Genomic DNA, 20,372 nt, shown 5'->3' on the forward strand with positions numbered 1-20,372 from the left:
CACCGGCCGGGCAGCCAATGGCCTCGCGGCGACGGCTTTGTTGCTGGGGCGATGGGACGGGAGAGAGGGAGTGTGGGGAGGGGGGGGCTTGGCTACAGCTGCTAAGGCCGGCACGTGCAGGCACGCACATCCACAGGGCACGCCCGGACACGCTCCCGCACACATGGAACACGCCTGCACATGCTAGGCGGGGGTGGGGAGTGAGAGAGGGGGGGGCAAGCCGCTCTACCTGTGCGGTTGTGGCCTAATCTGCCCTCCTTTTGCCCAGGTTTCCCCAAGATATTGTTTGGCGGGACTGGATTACAGTGCCCATCCTCCCCAGCCGGGGTTAGTTGAAAGTGAGAAGATTGGGCTACTCTGTTGTGAGGTCACGGCCTAACCTGCTACCCCCCGACCCCCTTTTGCAGGCCTCCAAGATATTCCAGGTTGCCTGGCGGGGGGGGGGGGGGGAAGGATCTGGACTACATGGCCCATCCTCCCCGGCAGTGGGAGTTAATAAGAGGCAGGCTTTGCCACCCTCCTTCCCCCAGAGAGAGATCTACCTGTGGGGGCCTTGGCCTAACCTGGCCATCTTTTTTTAAAGATACTCCAGGTTGCCTTGAGGACTGGATTACAGGGCCCATCCTCCCCAGCTGCCTTAGCTGGGGGATGGGGGTTAATGAGAGGCAGGCTGTGGTTTGGCAGCCCTACCTGTGAGGTCTTTGGCTGCCCTACCTGTGAGGTCACAGCCTATCCTGGCCACCTTTTTCAAGCTATTCCAGGCTGCCTGGACTATGGTACCCATCTTCCCCGGCGGGCTACTGTGGGTGACGATGGGGAGGCGGCGAGTGAGGGGCAGGCTGTGCCCCTGGCAAAAGCTTTGGCTGCTCGACCTGTTGGGGTCACGGCCTAACCCAATGTTTCCAGGCATTCAAGATATTCCAGGCTGACAAGGGGTCGGGACTACAGTGCCTATCTTCCCCAGCTGCCTGGTGTTTAGTGCTGCTAGAGGGTGCTGGATGTCCCATCCCGCCCCTCCCCCTGCCCCAAATGCATGGGGTGGGCATCAAATGGAGGGGGGGGCATCCTTGGCCTGCCGGGATGCCCCATTGATATTCCCAGTCTCCTTCAATCTTACCCCCCCTCTGCTCATCTCCCAGCCCCCCCCAATTGCCCCCCACCCCCAATCTCTAGGCTTTGCCCCAATTTCACCTCCCACCCAAATGGGGTGGGGGTCAATCCCGATTAAGGTGGCCCCCTCCTCTTTCTCTTCCCCAGGCTGGTTAAAATCTGCCCCCCCTTTTTTTCCTTGCCTCATGAAAGATGGACTTCCACTCCCAGCATTCCCCAGGCAGCATGCATTAAGATGGCTGGACTTCCACTCCCAGAATTCCCCAGGCAGAATGCTTTAAGATGGCTGGACTTCAACTCCCAGCATTCCCCAGGCAGCAGTGTTTCCCAATCTCGTCTACTTGTCTAGCTTTGCTGGCTGGGGAATGCTGGGAGTTGAAGTCCCACCCATCTTCAAGTTGCAAACTTGAGAAACTGAAGGATGGAGAACTCAGGAATTTGGGGATCGCACAATTTGGGGGTCTCGGAAAACAATCCCAACGGGACTGAGAAACCCAAGAGGGTCTCTGTATGAGTAACCCCCCCCTTTTTTTTTTCGTTTTAGGGCTCCCCGCTTGCCTCCCAGGCCAGGGACTCATTCCTCTTCGGCCAGCGAGACACGGTGAGTGCAGCTGTGCACCTCCTCCTCTTCCTCATTTTCCGTCGGAGCTGGGCCTCATTTCCCAGAATTCCCCCTCCCTCTCTCGGAGGTGGGGAGGGAGGACTGCAATTCCCATCAGCCTCCAGGTCACTAGGTATTTTGGTGTGTGTGTGTGTGTGTGGCCCTTAAGCTTAGGAGGAAGGCTAATTTGCCCGTTTTAAAATATTGTTTTACTTGGCCGTCCTCGATTTATGACCACAATTGGGATGGGAATTCCGGTTGTACGTCGTTGCGGTCATAGGTCGAGGCACCACATAAATGGACCTGGTTTTTTTCAACTGGCTATTCGGCAAATCTCACGGTCGTAAGTCGAAATCCACTTTCCCGAATGGGCATTTTTGGCTGGTTTAACAAGTGGTCATAAATTGAGGACTATCTATATATAGGTGGAATAATCATAATAAAGGTCATCCTTGACTTATGGCCGGATGGCCCCTCCTCCGTGCATGTCAAACCCTCAGCAACTGACCCACGTTTACGACCGTTTGCAATGTCCCACAGTTACGTCAGTATGTTTTACGACGGTTTTCCCGAAAACTGGCGTTCACATCGGGTTTGGGACAAATCCGCCCCCTAGCGAGCCACGGATTCACTTAACAACCACAGCATTCACTTTACAACTCCTGCCCAGATGTCGATGACCCGATTTACGACTATGAGAGTCAGACTCTGTTATGGTCATAAATCGAGGACTACCCGGAATAACGATAACCAAAGACCAGGAAGTCAAGACTGGGGGCTGAGGCAGAGAGTGGGGGTACTATAGCAGCAGCTGTGGGAGATTGGAAGGGTCCCATGGCTTCTACAGGCAGTCCTCGGCTTATGACCCCAACTGGACCCAAAATTTATGTCACTAAGTGAGACATTGGTCATCCTTGCGTGATGACCATGATTTGAGCCCCAAACTTACGTTGCTCGGTGAAAACATTTGTTAAGTGAATTTTGCCCCGTTTTACGACTTTTCTGGCCACCGTTAAGTGAATCGCTGCGGTTGTTAAGTCAGTCACCCGGTTGTTAAGCGAATCCAGCTCCCCCAATGACTTTGTTCGTCGCAAAAGCAGATCACAGGACACACACACACACACACCCCCGGGACGCCACGACCGTCATAAATACGAGCCAGTTGCCACGCGTCCCAACTTTTGATCCCGTGACTGCGGGGATGGCTGCGACGGCCGTACGTTTGAGAAAGGGAGGTCGTAAGTGTGAGAAAGGGCTCCTAAATCTCTCTTTTTTTTCCAGTGTCGTTGGAAACGGTCACTATAACCGAACGGTTTTAAGTCGGGGACTTCCCGTAGGTGAGCGGAGAGGGCCGACTAAATGGGGAGGGGGGTCTCCATCCTCTCTCCTCCCACCCCCTTACCTCCGTGGGGGGCAAAGCCTCCGGCTGGGAGGGGGAGGAAGGTCAGCCCCCCACCTCTCCTCCCCGTTAAAAGAGATTTTGCAAAAGAAAGGATTTAAGGTGAGCGTTTAAGGGCTGCTGGGATCTATGGCCAGGGGGACGGACGTGTGGGGGGGGGGCTCAATGGGGCAGGGGTCTCCAAGGCCTGTTTCTATTACCACCCCCCTCCTCCAACCCCCCCCTCTCTTCCCTACCTTGCCTTCCCTTTGCGAGCAGCTTACATAATGGCCACTCTTTCGGCTGTCCTGAATTGAACTTTTCGGGCTCTCTTGAAATTGGCAAAGCAGAACGAGAAAAGAGGGGAAGGAGGGAGGGAAGGAAGGGAAGAAGGGGAAATTGCGTGGGGCAGCAAGGCCGCTGCGGATTGGGATCTGCCGCCCTCCCCCCCCCCCCCGAAGCCGTCAGAGAGACGAAGAAGAGGAGGAGGAGGAAGATCCGGCTGGAAACCGGGGATGTGGGTATGTGGGTCACATTTGACGGCAACAAGGGACAGCGTTGGGTTGGCTGCAAAATGTGTGTTCTTTCTTAGGGGGGGACGGGGGGGGAATTGGGAATCTCCCCCCCCTTTCAATCTGCTTTGACCTCTGCCTCTTATCTCCAAGGGGGGGGAGGGAGGGAGGGGGGGAGGGCTCACCCCTCCTAAGAAACCAGAACGGAGGCAAATCTCTCTTTAAGACAATCTTTTGTCGCTTCCTGTCATCGTCGTCGTCCCCCGTGGCGTACAGGTGATCCTCGACTTACGAGTGTCATTGAGCCCAGCCTCTCTGCTGTTAAGCCAGGCGTCGGTTCTGTGGGTTTGGCCGCGTTTGACGAGCTTGCTCGCCGTTAAATGAAGCAGTGCCAGTTTGATGAGTTGGTCACCCGGTTGTTAAGTGAATCGCTGGCTTTCTGCCCCCCCCCTCCGCCCCCCGCCCGTTGCTGGTTGGAAGGTCGCAAAAGAGGATCGGCTGACCTCTTCCACCCCACCCCACCCCACCCGGGATGCTGCGACCGTCATAAATACGAGTCAGCGGCCGAGCGTCTGAATTGTGATCGGGTGAATGCTGCAAAGGTCGTAAGTGTGAAAAACGGTCGTAGGTCTCTTTTTCTCAGGGCCCTTGTGATTTCGGACGGGTCCCTCAGCAAGTTGTAAGTCAAGGATGACCGGTAATTGGCAAGAAAAATGGCAAAAAATAAATAGGTAAATTTATTTGAGGCCGGGCCAGAGATTTTCCTCGTACCTCCTGCCCCCACCCCAAATAAAATGGGGAGGGGGAGGGGAGGGGTCTGAGAATCTAATCAGGGCAGGGTCAGGAATCTATTTTTGGGGGGGGGGGCAGGACTTTTGCAGAAACAGGAGCCCTGGGAGAGGAGGCAGGAAATAGGAGGGAGACAAAGGGTGCGTGTGTGTGAGAGAAAGAGAGAGAAAGAGAGAGGAGGGGGAGGGAAAGAAAGAGAGAGAGAAAGAAATAGAGGGACAGAGGGAGAGGGGAGAGAAAGAGAAGGATGGGGAGGGAGAGAAAGAGAGAGAGAGAAAGAAAGAAAGAAAGAAAGAAAGAAAGAAAGAAAGAAAGAAAGAAAGAAAGAAAGAAAGAAAGAAAGAAAGAAAAAAGGAAGGAAAGAATGAAGGTAGAAAGGAAAGAAGGCAGGCAGGCGAGAAATAAAGAGATAGGGAAAGAAAAAAATAGAAAGGGGGAGAGAAAGATTGGGGAGAGAGAGAGAGAAAGAGCGAGAAAAAAAGAAAGGAGAGAGAAAAAGAAAGAAAGAAAAAAGGAAGAAAAGAATGAAGGAAGGAAAGAAGGCAGGCAGGTGAGAAATGAAGAGAGAGGGAAAGAAAAAAATAGGGGGAAAGATTGGGGGGAGAGAGAGAGAAAGAAAGAAAGGAGAGAGAGAAAAAGAAAGGAGAGAGAAAAAGAAAGGAGAGAGAGAAAGAGTAAGAGCAAGAGAAAGAAAGGAGGGAGAGAGAAAGAGCGAGAGAAAGAGAAAGGAGGGAGAAAAAGAAAGAAAGGAGAGAAAGAGCAAAAGAAAGAAAGGAGGGAGAGAGAAAGAGCGAGAGAAAGAAAGGAGGGAGAGAAAAAGAAAGAAAGAAAGGAGAGAAAGAGCAAGAGAAAGAAAGGAGGGAGAGAGAAAGAGCGAGAGAAAGAGAAAGGAGGGAGAGAAAAAGAAAGGAGAGAAAGAGCAAGAGAAAGAAAGGAGGGAGAAAGAAAGAGAGAGGGAGGGGCTGGGGTCTCCATTTTGCCCCTAACTCTTGGCCGCATCTGTTCCTCTCCCGGTGCAGTGTGGTCAGAGGTGGGGTGAAAGGTCGTGGGGAGGGGGATTACGTGGCCTCCGCACGTGCCCAGTTGCTGGGTAACCCAGGGTGGGGGATTGGGGGGTCCCTCCTCCCCTGCTCTCTCTCTCTCTCTCTCTCCATTCAAGCCCCAGCTATAAATATTCGCCTGGGTGCCCCCCTGGGACTTGCTAGCAGAGGTGGGATGGGGGGGGGTTCCCCACCCTGGCAGTGGGAGTGGGCTCCTCCTGCTTGCCAGCTGACGGGGAAGCCCCCTTCTTCCCCACCCACCCTGCTCCCGGATTGGTCCTCTGGATCTGGGGGGGGGAAGGAGTAGAAGGAGTAGGCACTCATAGCCCCCTCCCCTCTCCTGCAACTGTCCATAAGCAGACTCAATTCTGCTTATCGCGGAGGTCTGGGGGGGCGTCCAGCTTCCCGTTACCCCCCCACTCATGTTTTTTTTTACTTCCCAGAAATGGGCCTGATTAGTGTGGGAGAATTCGAACTCGGAGCCCCTCTCAAGCTGCCTGTGGTGGAGGGGGGGGAGGAGGGCTTCCATTGGCCTCAGGGCAGCATGGCTCCCTCCTTGATTTAAGAGGGAAGGACCCCCTCTTCCCCACCCCCGCATCTGTAGGTGGAGGTAGTCCTCGACTTACGACCACAATGGAGCCTGTCGTTTCTGTCGTTAAGCGCGACGTTTGTTCCAGTTGAGTGTGGCCTGCCACCTTTGACCCGCCTTTCTTGCTGCCGTCGTTAAACGGATTGCAGCCGTTGCTAAAAGTTAGTGACACCGGTCGTTAAGTGAATCTGGCATTGGGGAGAACGGCACGGCGGACTGGCGTGTGAAGCAAGGCGTGAAGCAGTTTGCGTCTCTTGAACCCGCAACTGGGAAACCGAACCCGGGAATTCTAGCGCGAAGGCGTTCTGCGCGTGCCCGTTGGCACTGCCAGGCGCAGCTGGGCACTGGGGCTCTCGGCTGCTTAGTTGAGGTCTTCAACTCCCAGAATTCCTCAGCCGCTTTAAGGCTGGTGGCCTTCAACTCCCAGAATTCCTCAGCCGCTTTAAGGCTGGTGGCCTTCAACTCCCAGAATTCCTCAGCCGCTTTAAGGCTTGTGGCCTTCAAATCCCAGAATTCCTCAGCCGCTTTAAGGCTGGTGGCCTTCGACTCCCAGAATTCCTCATCCGCTTTAAGGCTTGTGGCCTTCGACTCCCAGAATTCCTCAGCCGCTTTAAGGCTGGTGGCCTTCAATTCCCAGAATTCCTCAGCCGCTTTAAGGCTGGTGGATTTCAACTCCCAGAATTCCTCAGCCGCTTTACGGCTTGAGGCCTTCAACTCCCAGAATTCCTCAGCCGCTTTAAGGCTTGTGGCCTTCAACTCCCAGAATTCCTCAGTCATTTTAAGGCTTCTGGCTTTTAACTCCCAGAATTCCTCAGCCGCTTTAAGGCTTGTGGCCTTTAACTCCCAGAATTCCTCAGTCATTTTAAGGCTTCTGGCTTTTAACTCCCAGAATTCCTCAGCCGCTTTAAGGCTTGAGGCCTTCAACTCCCAGAATTCCTCAGCTGCTTTAAGGCTGGTGGCCTTCAACTCCCAGAATTCCTCAGCCTCTTTAAGGCTTCTGGCTTTTAACTCCCAGAATTCCACAGTCATTTTAAGGCTTCTGGCTTTTAACTCCCAGAATTCCACAGTCATTTTAAGGCAGCCGCTTTAAGGCTTGTGGCCTTCAACTCCCAGAATTCCTCAGCCGCTTTAAGGCTTGAGGCCTTCAACTCCCAGAATTCCTCAGCCGCTTTAAGGCTTGTGGCCTTCAACTCCCAGAATTCCTCAGTCATTTTAAGGCTTCTGGCTTTTAACTCCCAGAATTCCTCAGCCGCTTTAAGGCTTGAGGCCTTCAACTCCCAGAATTCCTCAGTCATTTTAAGGCTTCTGGCTTTTAACTCCCAGAATTCCTCAGTCATTTTAAGGCTTCTGGCTTTTAACTCCCAGAATTCCTCAGCCGCTTTAAGGCTTGAGGCCTCCAACTCCCAGAATTGAAATGAAGGGGGGGGGTAGGGTGTTGGATGGTGCCTGGCCATTTCAAAAGGGGGTCACCCTGACCCTTCCCCTCTTCCTCCTGCACTAGGATGCCCTCCCCTCCCCCACACATGCCCTGCCATTGGTGCCCCCCAACCCTCCCCCCCTTTGGGTTTTCAGGAAATTGGCTTGTTCCAAAGAACCTCTTTTTCTTCTTCTTCTCCCTCCTTCCCTTTTTCTTCCCTCTCCTCTTCCTTTTCTTATTTCCTTCTGACTTCTCTCCCTCTTCTTCCTTCCCTCTCTCCTCTCCCTCCCTCTCGCTTCCCTCTCCTCCCTTCCTCTCTCCTCCCTTTCATTTTTTCTTTCTTTCTTTTTCTGCCTCTCAACTTCTTCCTTCCTTCCTCTCCCTCCCTCTCCTCCTTTCCTTTTCTTCCCTTCCTCCCTCCCTTTCCCTTTCTCTCTTCCCCTTCCTTCAATCTCCCTCCCTCCTGCCCTCCCTGTTCTCCCTCTCTTCTGTCTTTCTTCCTTCCTACCTCTCCTCCTTCCCCTTTCTCCCTCTCTCCTTTTTTTCTTCCTTTTCCTCCCTTCCCCTTCTCTCCTTCCTTCCTTCTCTCCTTCTTTCCATTTCTTCCCTTCCTTCCTCTCCTTCCTTCCCTTCCTCTCCTCTCTTCCCTCTCTCTCCTTTCCCTCTCCTTCTTTGCTCTCCTCCCTTCCCTTGCTCTCCTCCCTCCCTCCCTCCCCCCTCTCTCCTCCTTTCCATCTCCCTTCCCTTCCTCCTTCCTCCCTTCCTTCCCTCTCTCCTCCCTTCCCTTTCTCTCCTTCCTCCTTTCCCTTTCTCCCCTTCTATGCTCTCCTCCCTTCCCTTCCTCTCCTCCCTCCCTCCCTTCCCCCTCTCTCTCCTCCTTTCCATCTCCCTTCCCTTTCTCCTTCCTTCTCTCTCTCCTTTCCCTCTCTCCCCTTCTTTGCTCTCCTCCCTTCCCCTTCTCCCCTTATTTGCTCTCCTCCTTTCCCTTTCTCTCCTTCCTTCTCTCTCCTTTCCCTCTCTCCCCTTCTTTGCTCTCCTCCCTTCTCTTTCTCCCCGTCTTTGCTCTCCTCCTTTCCCTTTCTCTCCCCTCCTTTGCTCTCCTCCCTTCCCTTTCTCTCCTTCCTTCCTCCCTCCCTCCCTTCCCTCTCTCCTCCTTTCCCTTTCTCCCCTTCCTTCCTCTCCTCCTTTCCCCCTCTCCTCCTTTCCATCTCCCTTCCTTTTTTCCCCTTCCTTTTTCTCCCTCCTCTTTTCCCTCTCTCCCCTTCTTTGCTCTCCTCCCTTCCCTTTCTCTCTTTCCTCCCTCCCTCCCTTCCCTCTCTCCTCCTTTCCCTTTCTCCCCTTCCTTCCCCTCCTCCCTTTCCCCTCTCTCTCCTCCTTTCCATCTCCCTTCCCTTTCTCCTTCCTTCTCTCTCTCCTTTCCCTCTCTCCCCGTTTGCTCTCCTCCCTTCCCTTTCTCTCCTTCCGTCCTCCCTTCCTTTCTCTCTCCCCTTCTTTGCTCTCCTCCCTTCCCTTTCTCTCCTTCCTTCCTCCCTCCCTCCCTTCCCTCTCTCCTCCTTTCCCTTTCTCCCCTTCCATCCCCTCCTCCCTTCCCCCTCTCTCTCCTCCTTTCCATCTCCCTTCCCCTTTTCCCCTTCCTCCTTTCCCTCTCAGCTCCTTTGCTCTCCTTCTTTCCCTCTCTCCCCTTCTTTGCTCTCCTCCCTTCCCTTTCTCTCTTTCCTTCCTCCCTCCCTTCCCTCTCTCCTCCTTTCCCTTTCTCCCCTTCCTTCCTCTCCTCCTTTCCATCTCCCTTCCCTTTTTCTCCCTCTCCTCCTTTCCCCTCTCCCCTCCTTTGCTCTCCTTCCTTCCCTTTCGCTCCTTCCTTCTTTCCTCCCTCCCTCCCTTCCCTCTCCTTTCCCTTTCTCCCCTTCCTTCCTCTCCTCCCTTCCCCCTCTCTCCTCCTTTCCATCTCCCTTCCCTTTTTCTCCCTCTCCTCCTTTCCCTCTCTCCCCTCCTTTGCTCTCCTCCTTTCCCTTTCTCCCCTTCCTTCCTCTCCTCCTTTCCATCTCCCTTCTCTTTTTCTCCCTCTCCTCCTTTCCCCTCTCTCCCCTCCTTTGCTCTCCTCCTTTCCCTTTCTCTCCTTGCCTGGCGGGGCCGGGGGCGGCTGAGCCCGAGCTCTCTCTCTCTCTCTCTCTCTCTCTTTCTTCCCTTCCTTTCCTTCCTTCCTTCCTTCCTCGCTTGCCCTCCGCCAGCGGGCTCTCCAGCACATGTGTGAGCGCGCTGGGAACATGGAAGCGGGGCCGCCTTGTGCCGGAAAGGGAGGGGGCGGAGGAGGATATGTCTGGGCTGGGGAAGGGGGGGGAGGGAGGGAGGGAGGGGGCTGGGCACGGAACACAACCCTCATTTCTTTGTTTGAGTAGAGAGGGGGGGGGGCGCAGCCGAGCCGAGCCAGCCAGAGAGACTTAGCGGAGAGGATCGCGCTGGATTTACCCCGCTCCGCTCCCCGAAGAAGAAGGAGAAGAAGAAGGAGGAGAAGGAGGAGAAGAAGGAGGAGAAGCCAGCTCGGCCCTCGCTTTAATATTATTATTATTATTATTTTTTGGCGGGGGGAGGGGGCTTTTTTCCCTCCCCCACCTCCTCTCCTTCTTTTCTTCCTGCCCTTCCGATTTCTTTCTTCTTCTTCTTCTCCTTCTTTTTTTTTTTTCTCTCTCATTCTTTCTTCCCTCGGAGGAAAGAAGAGAAGAGAAGAGAGGGAGGCTGGTGGGGGGGTGTTTTTTTTGTGTGTGTTTTTTTTTTTGGGGGGGGGGGAAGAAAATCCACAGCTTTTTTTTTTTTTTGTTCCTTTTTTTTTTGGTGTGTGTGTTTTTCCCAGCCAGGCGAGGGGAGAGAGACCCTCGAGGGGTTCCCCCCCCCACATCCCCAAAATCATAGCCGTCCTTTTCTGCAGGTAATGTTGGTCTCTCTTTCTTTCTTTCTCTCTCTCTCTCTCTCTCTCTTTCCGCACCCCTCTTTCTTTTCCTCTCCTCCGCTGTCTGTCTGGCGCTCTCCCCCCTTTTTTTTCTTTTATTCCCCTCTCTTTTTCTCTCTCGTTTCTTTTTTTTTTTTCCCTTTGGGTGGGTGGGCGCTGGACTGAACCGACCCTGTTTGATGGGGGGGTGGACTGGGGAGGGGGTCTCGGGCAAAGGGGCTTGTGGGGGCAGCCCTGTGTATGTATGTTTGTGTGTTATGCTTCCTGGCTGCTTTGTTATCGGGTGGGAAGAAAAGTGAAGGGACGGGTGGAGGAAACCCCCACCCCCAAGTCTGGCACAGGCCTGGCCTCCCTCCCCCCTACCTCCTCCGGCCGGGTGGGTGGGTAGGTGGGCAGGCTGGGTGCTGCGGCCACTCCTGTCTCGGTGGCACCCAGATGCCCGCCTGGACGAGAGACCAGCTGGCTTGGCTTGGCCGCAGCAAAGACCCCGCTCTCGCTTCCAGGCCTGCCCGGTTACCTTCAAATTGGGATGCCCGGGGCCCATCCAAGGAGGGTGGCAGGAGGGGCAGAATTCGCACTTGGCACTCCTCTTGAGTTGCTGCTATCCTGAGCTGGGGGTCCCAGGCGGGCAGGAACTTGCCAGTGGCCTGACCCGAAGTGGGGAAAGGATCTTTTGTACCTTCTTTGGAAATTTGGCATCCTTATGGGCCCCGGGGTCCGTCTCCGTGACAACAAACCAGGATCTGGCCCGGAGGGTCTTGAGTTCGAGGGCAGTTGACAGGGCCCCTGCCCAGCAGCTGCCTTCTTCCGGCTTCTTATCCTTATCCTTGTTGGGATGCCGGATAGCTCAGCAGCGGGCACCCTGCGAGACCATCTCAGGATCCAGCAAACCAGGAATGGTGGTTGGAAGGTCAGATTGGAGGGAGCCCCTTCCCCTGGGTTTGTTAGGATCAGGGGCAAATCCGGGGCGATGGTGGATGGGGGGCGGAAAGTTGCGAGTTGTTAAGTGGTTCCTCTTAACAGCTCCAGTGGATCTGGTCCCTTTGGGAGCCCAGCTCTGAACGGAGGATCCGGTAGGAAAGGGATCTCTCTCTTTTTGGTGCCTGCTGATTTTAATCCCTTTCTCCAGCTGGGGACACAATGAGCGTGGACCCACATTTCGGTTGTGCCAACTTCCAACTTTGCGGGACGGTCCAAAAATGTGCTGCGTTTTTTTGTGTACTTTTGGGGAAAATCAGACAAAAGGGGAAGGGGCTTGAAAGAGCCCGATTGGGGCAGACGGGGGGGGGGGGCACCAGGGGGATGTGTGTGGGGGGGATGCAGCGTTTTGGGAGAGCTGAGTTGTGTGACTTTGGGGAGGGGGGGGTCTTGTGTGTGTGTGTGTAGCAGGCATGGGGGGGGTTTGCTGAGGATTGTGGCTTGAGAGGAGGGTCTCGCCGACCAGATTGGAAGAAGTTTTGGGGTGCGGAAAGTTTTGCCGTGGGTTTCTAATGCATTGGGAGGAACTGGGGGGGAGAAAAAAAATGGGAATTATATTTGAATTGTCAGTCGGATTCGGAATTGGGATTGGCGGTCATCGGAGCTTGGAAATCGGACAGTGATGGATGAGAAGGGGAGGTGGATCCGGAGACATTTTGTAGGCCGTGGAAGTTGGGGTGAACTCGGCCGAGGGGGTCTGTCTGTTTACAATTAAATGGGGAGGGGGGGGCCACCCCAGCTTCGGCTTCCTTGCTCAGCCAGCCTTGACTTTCCGGCATCTGGGGACGGTGGGCTTGTGGGGTGGGTGCCCGTCAGAGGGAGAAAGAAGGAACTTTGCCCACGGAAAACCTGTGCCAAGCCAAAAAAATAAAAAAGAGAGAGAGACAAGGGCTGTGCTGTTGAAGGGCAGAATTGGGGTGGGTGGGTTTGGGGTAGAAGTGCATGTGGGGGGGGGAGGTCGGTGTGAGTTAGAGGAAGTCTGTGAAAATGAAACAGGGGGCATTGTCTTGGTGTCTTGTTTTCCCGCAGCGGTTACAAAGACGGGCAGGACTCCTGAGCATGTACAGAGTGTTCTTTTTTATTTTTTGGGCGCCGGGCGAGGGGACGGGGATGGGACCTGGCAGGTTGAGGTGGTCTAGAAGTTCGGCGGCAGATGGTGGAACTGGGAAGGTGGGTGAGGAGGGGAGGGGTGTCTCTGCCCCAGCTGCTCGCTGGTGTTCCCCTCCATCCAGGTGTTTAAAAAAAAGGGGTGCCTGGCCCTTTAAGAGTGCCCAGGTGAGACGGGCAGGGTGTGTGCAGCCAGGCAAGGAAGGTGGCACCAACCGGTCGGGCAGGCAACCACCGAATCTCCTCGCGAGCGGGTGCTGAGGACGGGACAAGCAGACGGGCCAGGCCAGGTGAGGCCCCTGGGCCGAATTTTGCTCCCGGGGGGTGTTTTTTTGGGGGGACGTTGAGGTCCCCCTGGTGTGTGTGTGTGTGTGTGTGTATGCAGAGATTTTCTTAATTTCTTTTTCCTTGTGCTTTTAAATCGCTGCGGTCTGTGTGCGAGAGCGGGGTGCCCTCGCTCAGCTAAAAAACGGGGGGGGGCAGGCAGAAAATGGGGGGGCAGACGGGGTCTCTCCTTCCCGTCCCCACCCCACCCCCAGAATGGCTTTTGAACCGCTCACTTTCTGACACTGTTGCCCCAAGAATGGGGGGGGCGGGCAGTGGCATTGGGTGCCACAGTGGCAGGCCTCTCGTGGGTCACGTGAGGTCATCGAGACGGTTCTCTGAGGATGAATGAGATATGTGTACACCCCCACCCCCTACCCCCCCAGAAATTTTCTCACGGAGAAAATTTACCCCCAGAAATTTCCTGCGGAGGGAAGGCAGCCCTTGGGGTTCTCCTCCTCGCACCCCCTTTTCAAGTGGCGGGACGTGGGCAGAGTGCCCCGAAAGTGGGGGGTGTCTTGTGAATCAGAACAAACTTGGTTGAGAACCGCGAAGCAGAGGGGGGGGGGCGGAGGCTACCACGGGTGCCCAATCGGGCACCTCCGGCAGACCTGGATGACGGTTCCCATCCCACACCCCAGCTGCCGTTCTGGGGGCGCGTCAGCCCTGCCCCGGGTGTCTTTCCGATTTCCGGGTGATTTGCATTTTCCCTAGCCTGGGAAAGGGAAAGGGAACCCGAGACCGGTTGTGAAATCATTTTGCACAATTGGGAAGCACGTTTGCGCGATTGTGGCTTCGGCTGAATTGTGGGCAGCGTTCCCTCCTTGGCTTGAGTTTCGGGCTTGGCTGATGATGATGATGATGGGCTGTGGGGGAAACCGTTTGCGTGTGTCTCTTGCGTTAAACACCCACTCAACTCTCGGATTTTTTTTTTAGACAGGCGATCCCTGCGAATGTTGTTTGAAACGTCATCAAAGCAGGTTTATATTTATATATATATTATATATATATATATACCTTTTCCCCCCAAAATAAGACATCCCCCTGATAATAAGCCTACTCGGGCTTTTGAGCACATGGCAATAAGGCCAAGCGCTTATTTCAGGGTTCAAAAAAAATATAAGACAGGGTCTTATTTTCGGGGAAACACAGTATCTAATATATTATATTATATATCTCAAATATATATATGTGTGTGTGTAAAAAAAGAAGCAAACATACTGCGAACTCTGGAACTTAAGATTTTAACATTTTTAAAGAATTACACAGAAAAACACACCTGCTTTGATGACAGATGTATGATGATAATACTGTGTTTTCCCCGAAAATAAGACCCTGTCTTATATTTTTTGGAACCGCGAAATAAGCGCTTGGCCTTATTTTTTTGGGGGGGGGGGTTTCCTTATTATTTTGGGGCGCATGGAGCAAGACGGGGCTCCTCGTGCCGTCTTATCTGATCTCCAGCTCTGCGTTTAAATATTTTTTGAGTGGGCTTATTTTTGGGGGGGAGGCTTATTTTAGCGCATGCGCTCAAAAGCCCGATTGGGCTTATTATCAGGGGAGGTCTTATTTTCGGGGAAATAGGGTCTGTCTGTCTGTCTGTCTATCTATCTATCTATCTATCTATCTATCTATCTATCTATCTATCTATCTATCTATCTATCTATCTGTTACCGTCCGTGTGTAAAATCAGGCATTTCGTAGAATGCTAAAATTTGGGACATCGAAATACGAAACGCTTATGTTTCTATGTGGGTCTCTCTATGGGTCTGTTCCAGAAGTGGGTTTCACATGATGTTACTACGGGTTTGCCGCGCGCACACTCGCTTTCTGCGCGCACATGCCCAGTCTGCACTCACACCTGCGTTCCGTGCATGCGCCCGGGCTCAAAAACGTGCCGAAATAGGACGGCATGGAGCCGGGGAGTGTGGGCCGATCCATCCGGGATTTCCGCAACCGGTACGGGCGAACCGGTCTGAACCGGCTGAATATTACCTCTTGTCTGTTCCCACTCTCCAGATAATTACAGGTAGTCCTCGACCTTACGACCACTATTGAGCCCAAAGATTGCGGTTGCGTAGGGAGACAATTTTTGTTCAGTGAGTTTTGCTCCCGTTTTTATGACTTTCCTCGCCACGTTTCTTCAGTGCCGTTGTTAAATGAGTAGAATGCCAAAATTGGGACGTCACAAATAAGAAACGCTTAATATTTTCACCCGTTTCCTAGGCATTCTGTGTGCAATGCCAAAAGGCACGCCGGCAAAGTCCGGGTGGTCCTTGACTTATGACCGCAACAGAGCCCAAAATTTGTGTGGCTAAAGCGAGACCTGTGTGAAGTGAGCTTTGCCCCGTTTTCACGACCTTCCTTGCCGCCGTTGTTAAGCGAGTCGCCTCCGTTTGTTAGGTTAGTCACCCGGTCGTTAAGCGAATCTGGCTTCCCTGTTGACTTTGCGGGTTGGATGGTCGCGAAAGGGGATCACGTGACAGCCCCTCCCCCCTGGGGACGCTGCAACCGTCATAAGCGTGAGTCGGTTGTCAAACATCCGAACGTAAATCATGCGACGTGGGCTTGGTACAAGGGTCGTAAGTGTGAAAAACGGTCCTAAATCACTCTTCTCAGTGACGTCGTAACTTCGAACGGTCACTAAACGAACTGTTGTAAATCAGGGACTACCTTTACGTCAATACTGGTCTTTTTGTGTTGTTGGTTTTTTTAATTAAGAAAGTCTTGTATACTTTTATTTTGCATTTCTTTTTTGTTTTCATATACATCTTTTCAATAAAAGATTAGAGTTAGGATTAGAATTAGGGTTAGGATTACAGTTAGGGTTAGGGTTAGGGTTAGAATTAGGGCTAGGATTAGGATTAGGATTAGGGCTAGGATTAGGGCTAGGATGAGGATTAGGATGAGGATTAGGATTAGGGCTAGGGCTAGGGTTAGGATTAGGGTTGGGGTTAGGGTTAGGGTTAGGGTTAGGGTTAGGATTAGAGTTAGGGCTAGGATTAGGGCTAGGATTAGGGCTAGGATTAGGATTAGGATTAGGGCTAAGGTTAGGATTAGGGTTAGGGTTAGGGTTAGGATTAGGGCTAGAGTTAGGATTAGGGTTAGGGCTAGTGCTAGGGTTAGGGTTAGGGTTAGGACTCGTGTTAGGATTAGAGTTAGGATTTAATATGTAAATTTTAATCTGTTTTTAAATTATTGGGGTGTTTTAATCTGTCCGGGCCAAAATGATTTAATTTGATTTTATTTGGTTTTTAAATTTTGTGTATTTATGTATTTTATTGCTTGGCTGTTCACCGCCCTGAGTCCTTCAGGAGTAGGACGGTATACAAATCAAATAAACTAAACTAAACTAAACTACGATTAGAGTTAGGATTAGGGTTTGGGTTAGGATTAGAGTTAGGATTATGGTTAGAGTTAGAGTTAGGGTAATCCTAACTCTACTCCTTACCCTTTTCATGACTGTCCTTTCATACTTTCCCTAAATAGCTCTTGTGTCATTCTGCATAATAATACCTTGGTATTATATATTATATCCAGCGAATGTATATAGCATATTAAAATAACTCAGATATTTTGTATTTTGCCTAAAAATGTCACATATTCTATAAGTCTCCTAGGCAATATATATATACCATATGCAAAGCTTTTTATACATTGTCAGTCACATAACGGCTTACGACAGTTTGTTTGGTGACCGCTCGGAGTGAAAAAAACCCGACTTACGGCCGTTTTTCACACTTACGACCGTTACGGCATCCCCCGCGATCGGGTGACCAAAATTTGATCACAATCAAGTGTTTTTGATCGTGTGATCAAACTTTCGGCCATTCAGCAACTGTCTCCTATTTATGACGGCCGCAGTGTCCCCGGGGGTCACACGATCCCCTTTTGCGATCTTACGACGAGCAACGTCAACGGGGGAAGCCGGATTCGTTTAACGACCTTGTCGCTCACTTCGCGGCTGCAGGGATCAAATTCACTTAACAAATGTCGGGCACACTTCAGGTTGTAAATCGAGGACTACCTATATATATATATTAAATATATATTTTTCTTTTTCTTTTTCGTAGACTTTTATGTGCATATCCTGAGGCCGCGCAAATCTTTTCCAATAGCAACATTTTGAATCCCTTCGGCCCCAAATACCTAAATTAAAATAAATTAAGTTAAACCTAAATTTAATTTAATACCTAAATTAAAATAAAAATAATCTTTTCTTTTCACTTTTCTAACTTTATTCCACGTTAAGCGATCAGCGTGAGTGTCAGGCGTGGCTCAGGTGACGTGTCACCGATGCGATGAAGTCCGTCCCCCACTCGCGTCCCCGTCCCACAGATCTCTGGGCTTTCCCCCCCTCCCTGATTTTTTTATAGACCCCCCCCCAGTATATTATTTTATCTGTGTTTGCGTGTTTTAATCGCTGTCTAATCGTAGGCAGGAGGAAGGCTGGGGGCCACGTGCTCGTGGGTTGGTGGGTGGGAGTCTGTGGCTGGCTGCTGTTTCCGGGAAGGGGGGGAGAGAGAAAGACGAGAGGGGTGAAAATGGCTTCAGATGACTGCTCTTGTGTGCTTGTGTGTGTCTTTGTGTGTGTATACACACCCAGGCAGCTCACTTTTAACTGTTCCCCCTCCCACCTCCTTCCCGCTGGCAGGTCGAGCCCACGGCGGTGTGTCTTTTCTCCGGGGACTTTCTACGTGGGTCTTTCTATGGGTCTGTTCCAGCAGTGGGTTTCACATGAAGTTACTACGGGTTCGCCGCGCGCACGCTCGCTTTCTGCGCGCGTATGCCCAGTCTGCGCTCACACCTGCCTTCCGTGCACGCGCCCGGGCTCAAAAACGTGCCGAAATAGGACGGCATGGAGCCGGGGAGTGTGGGCTGATCCATCTGGGATTTCCGCAACCGGTTCGCGTGAACCGGTCTGAACCGGCTGAATATCACCTCTGGTCTGTTCCCTCTCTCCAGATAATTACAGGTAGTCCTCGACCTTACGACCACAATTGAGCTCAAAGATTGCGGTTGCGTAGGGAGACAATTTTTGTTCAGTGAGTTTTGCTCCCGTTTTTACGACTTTCCTCGCCACGTTTCTTCAGCGCCGTTGTTAAATGAGTAGAATGTCAAAATTGGGACGTCACAAATACGAAACGCTTAATATTTTCACACGTTTCCTAGGCATTCTGTGTGCAACGCCAAAAGACACGCCGGCAAAGTCCGGGTGGTCCTTGACTTACGACCGCAATGGAGCCCAACATTTGTGTGGCTAAAGCGAGACCTGTGTGAAGTGAGCTTTGTCCTGTTTTCACGACCTTTCTTGCCCGCCGTTGTTAAGCGAGTCGCCGCTGTTGTTAGGTTAGTCACCCGGTTGTTAAGTGAATCTGGCTTCCCCGTTGACTTTGCTGGTCGGAAGGTTGCGAGAGGGAATTGCGTGACCCTCCGAGACGCTGCAACCGTCATAAATGTGAGTCCGTTGTCAAGCATCTGAACGTAAATCACGAGATATGAGGATGGTGCAACGGTCGTAAGTGTGAAAAATGGTCCCTCTTTTTCAGTGCCATTATAACTTCGAGCGGTCACTAAATGAAATGTTGTAAAATTGTTGAGTAACCCGGTTGTTAAGTGAATCCTGCTTCCCCCATTGTCTTTGCTCGTTTCGGGGTTTCTCTCCCCCGGGGATTTGCGACATAAAAATGAGTCCGTTGTCAAGCAAGACTGAATGTAAGTCGCGCGATGCTTTGTTCCGGTTGTCGTCGTAACTTCGAACGGTCACTAAGCGAACGGTTGTAAGTCAAGGACTACCTGTGCATCTGTGGTCCCTCCGTTGCCCCATAAGGAGAAGCCCAATGGCATGCTTTTTAGGTGGTCCTCGACTTATGACCATAGCGGAGGCCAGGATTTCCGTGGTTAACCAAGACGGTCGTTGAGTCGCGTCCAATCTTAACGACCCTTTTTGTGTGTCTGTGTGTGTGTCTGTGGCCATGGTTGTTAAGTGAATCGCTTTTCAGTCGTTGAAAGAATAGCGCGGTGGTTAAGCGAATCCGGCTTTTCCCCCCGTTGACTTTGCTTGTCGGAAGGTTCGCAACCGTCGTAAGTACATGCCAGTTGTCAAATGTTGAGCATGTAACCCATGGGGTGGGGGGGAAAGCTGCAGTGGTTGTAAGTGCGCGGAATGGTCGTAAGTCGCTTTGTCGTAACTTTGAAGAGTTGCTAAGCAAACGTTCGTAAGTGGAGGACTAGCTGTGGTTCCCTCCAGCTGCCTTCTCGTCCTCCTTAGGGATCCAGCCTGTTGCCCCCCACCCACCCACCCCCTGGGGGTTTCTGGCCCCCCCCTTGGAGACCTGAGCTGGAGAGATTTGGGGTCTCCAAGGAGTCTCCCAGGGGGATTCTGGGAGCTGAGCTGCCTATATTTCTCTCAAAATCCCTATATTTCTCTCCTTTTCCGTATCGGATAAGTCTGGCTAGGAAGAATCCAAGTAGATTCAGACATTTCACCCAAGTACAGGTAGTCCTCGACTTAGGACCGCAATTGAGCCCATGGTTTCCGTCACTAAGCGAGACATTTCTTCGGCGAGTTTCACCCCACCTTTCTGGCCGCGGTTCCTAAGCAAATCACCGAAGTTGTTATTGTGAATCGGGCTTCCCCCATAGGCATTGCTCGTCGGAAGTCGCAAAAGGGGATGACACCACTCCGGGGCGCCGCAAACCGTCATAAATACGAGTCATTTGCTGAGTGTTTTGATCACATGAGCACGGGGGATGCTGCAGTCGTTGTGGGTGTGAAGAACGATCTAAAGTCACTTGTTTTCGGTGACGTTGTAACTTTGGTCGCTGACTGAACTGTCCGTAAGTGGAGGACTATGTGTCTGGCTCTCCCCTTATCCCAGATTTTGCTGGGGTAGATGGGCTTTGGAGTCCAGGACATCATGAGCTCAACCAGGTCACTTATGCTCTTAGGAATGTTTGGCTCTTTAGGCAGTCCTCAATTTACGTCAAGAATTGGGAATGTCCGGCAGCTGTTAAACGAATCTCGCCCAATGCAGGCAGTTCTCGATTTACAACCACAATTGAGCTGAAGGTTTATGTTGTTAAGGGAGACATTTGTTCAGTATGCTTGGCCCCATTTTATGACTTGCCTTGCCATGTTGGTTAAGCGAAGCACCGCTGTCGTTAAATGAGTAACCCGGTTGTTAAGTGAATCCGGCCTCCCCTTGGACTTTGCTGGTCAAAAGGTCGCGAAAAGGGATCACATGACCCCCAGGGACACCGCGACCGTCATAAATGTGAGTCGGCTGTGGGTCAGGTGACCACGGGGGTGGCACAACGGTCGTAAGTGTGAAAAACGGCCGTAAGTCACTTTTTTCAGTGTCATCGTCACTTCGAACGGTCGCTTAAGTGAACTGTTGTAAGTCAAGGACTACTCTTTTTTTTGCCACGGTTGTTTAAGCGAATAACTGTAGTTGTGAAGAGACTCATGTGGTCACTAAATGAATCCGACTGCTTGGCGGAAGCCAGCTGGGAAGTTCGCAGGTAATTGTCACGTGACGCCAGTTTGATGCGCTTGTCATACATATATGACAGTTGTCGAG

General features: G+C 52.1%; 1 protein-coding gene across 7 annotated transcripts in view; it reads left to right on the forward strand.

Annotated features, from left to right (window-relative positions):
- The first annotated feature begins 1,652 nt into the window (after positions 1 to 1,652).
- KDM6B (lysine demethylase 6B) overlaps positions 1,653 to 20,372 on the forward strand; it is an 85,667-nt gene continuing 66,947 nt past the window's right edge. For 3 of the 7 annotated variants that reach the window (XM_060682672.2, XM_087891626.1, XM_087891625.1), the window contains exon 1: positions 9,814 to 10,359. The gene's annotated coding sequence lies outside the window, so the exon portion shown is untranslated. Of the gene's footprint in view, positions 1,845 to 2,992; positions 3,049 to 9,813; positions 10,360 to 20,372 lie in introns of those variants that run through there. The other 4 variants (XM_087891623.1, XM_087891628.1, XM_087891624.1 and 1 more) reach the window with 3 other exon arrangements.

Source organism: Pantherophis guttatus, chromosome 4, assembly GCF_059756535.1.
Source record: "Pantherophis guttatus breed Tessera chromosome 4, ASM5975653v1, whole genome shotgun sequence".
In the NCBI taxonomy this organism is placed as follows: domain Eukaryota; kingdom Metazoa; phylum Chordata; class Lepidosauria; order Squamata; family Colubridae; genus Pantherophis; species Pantherophis guttatus.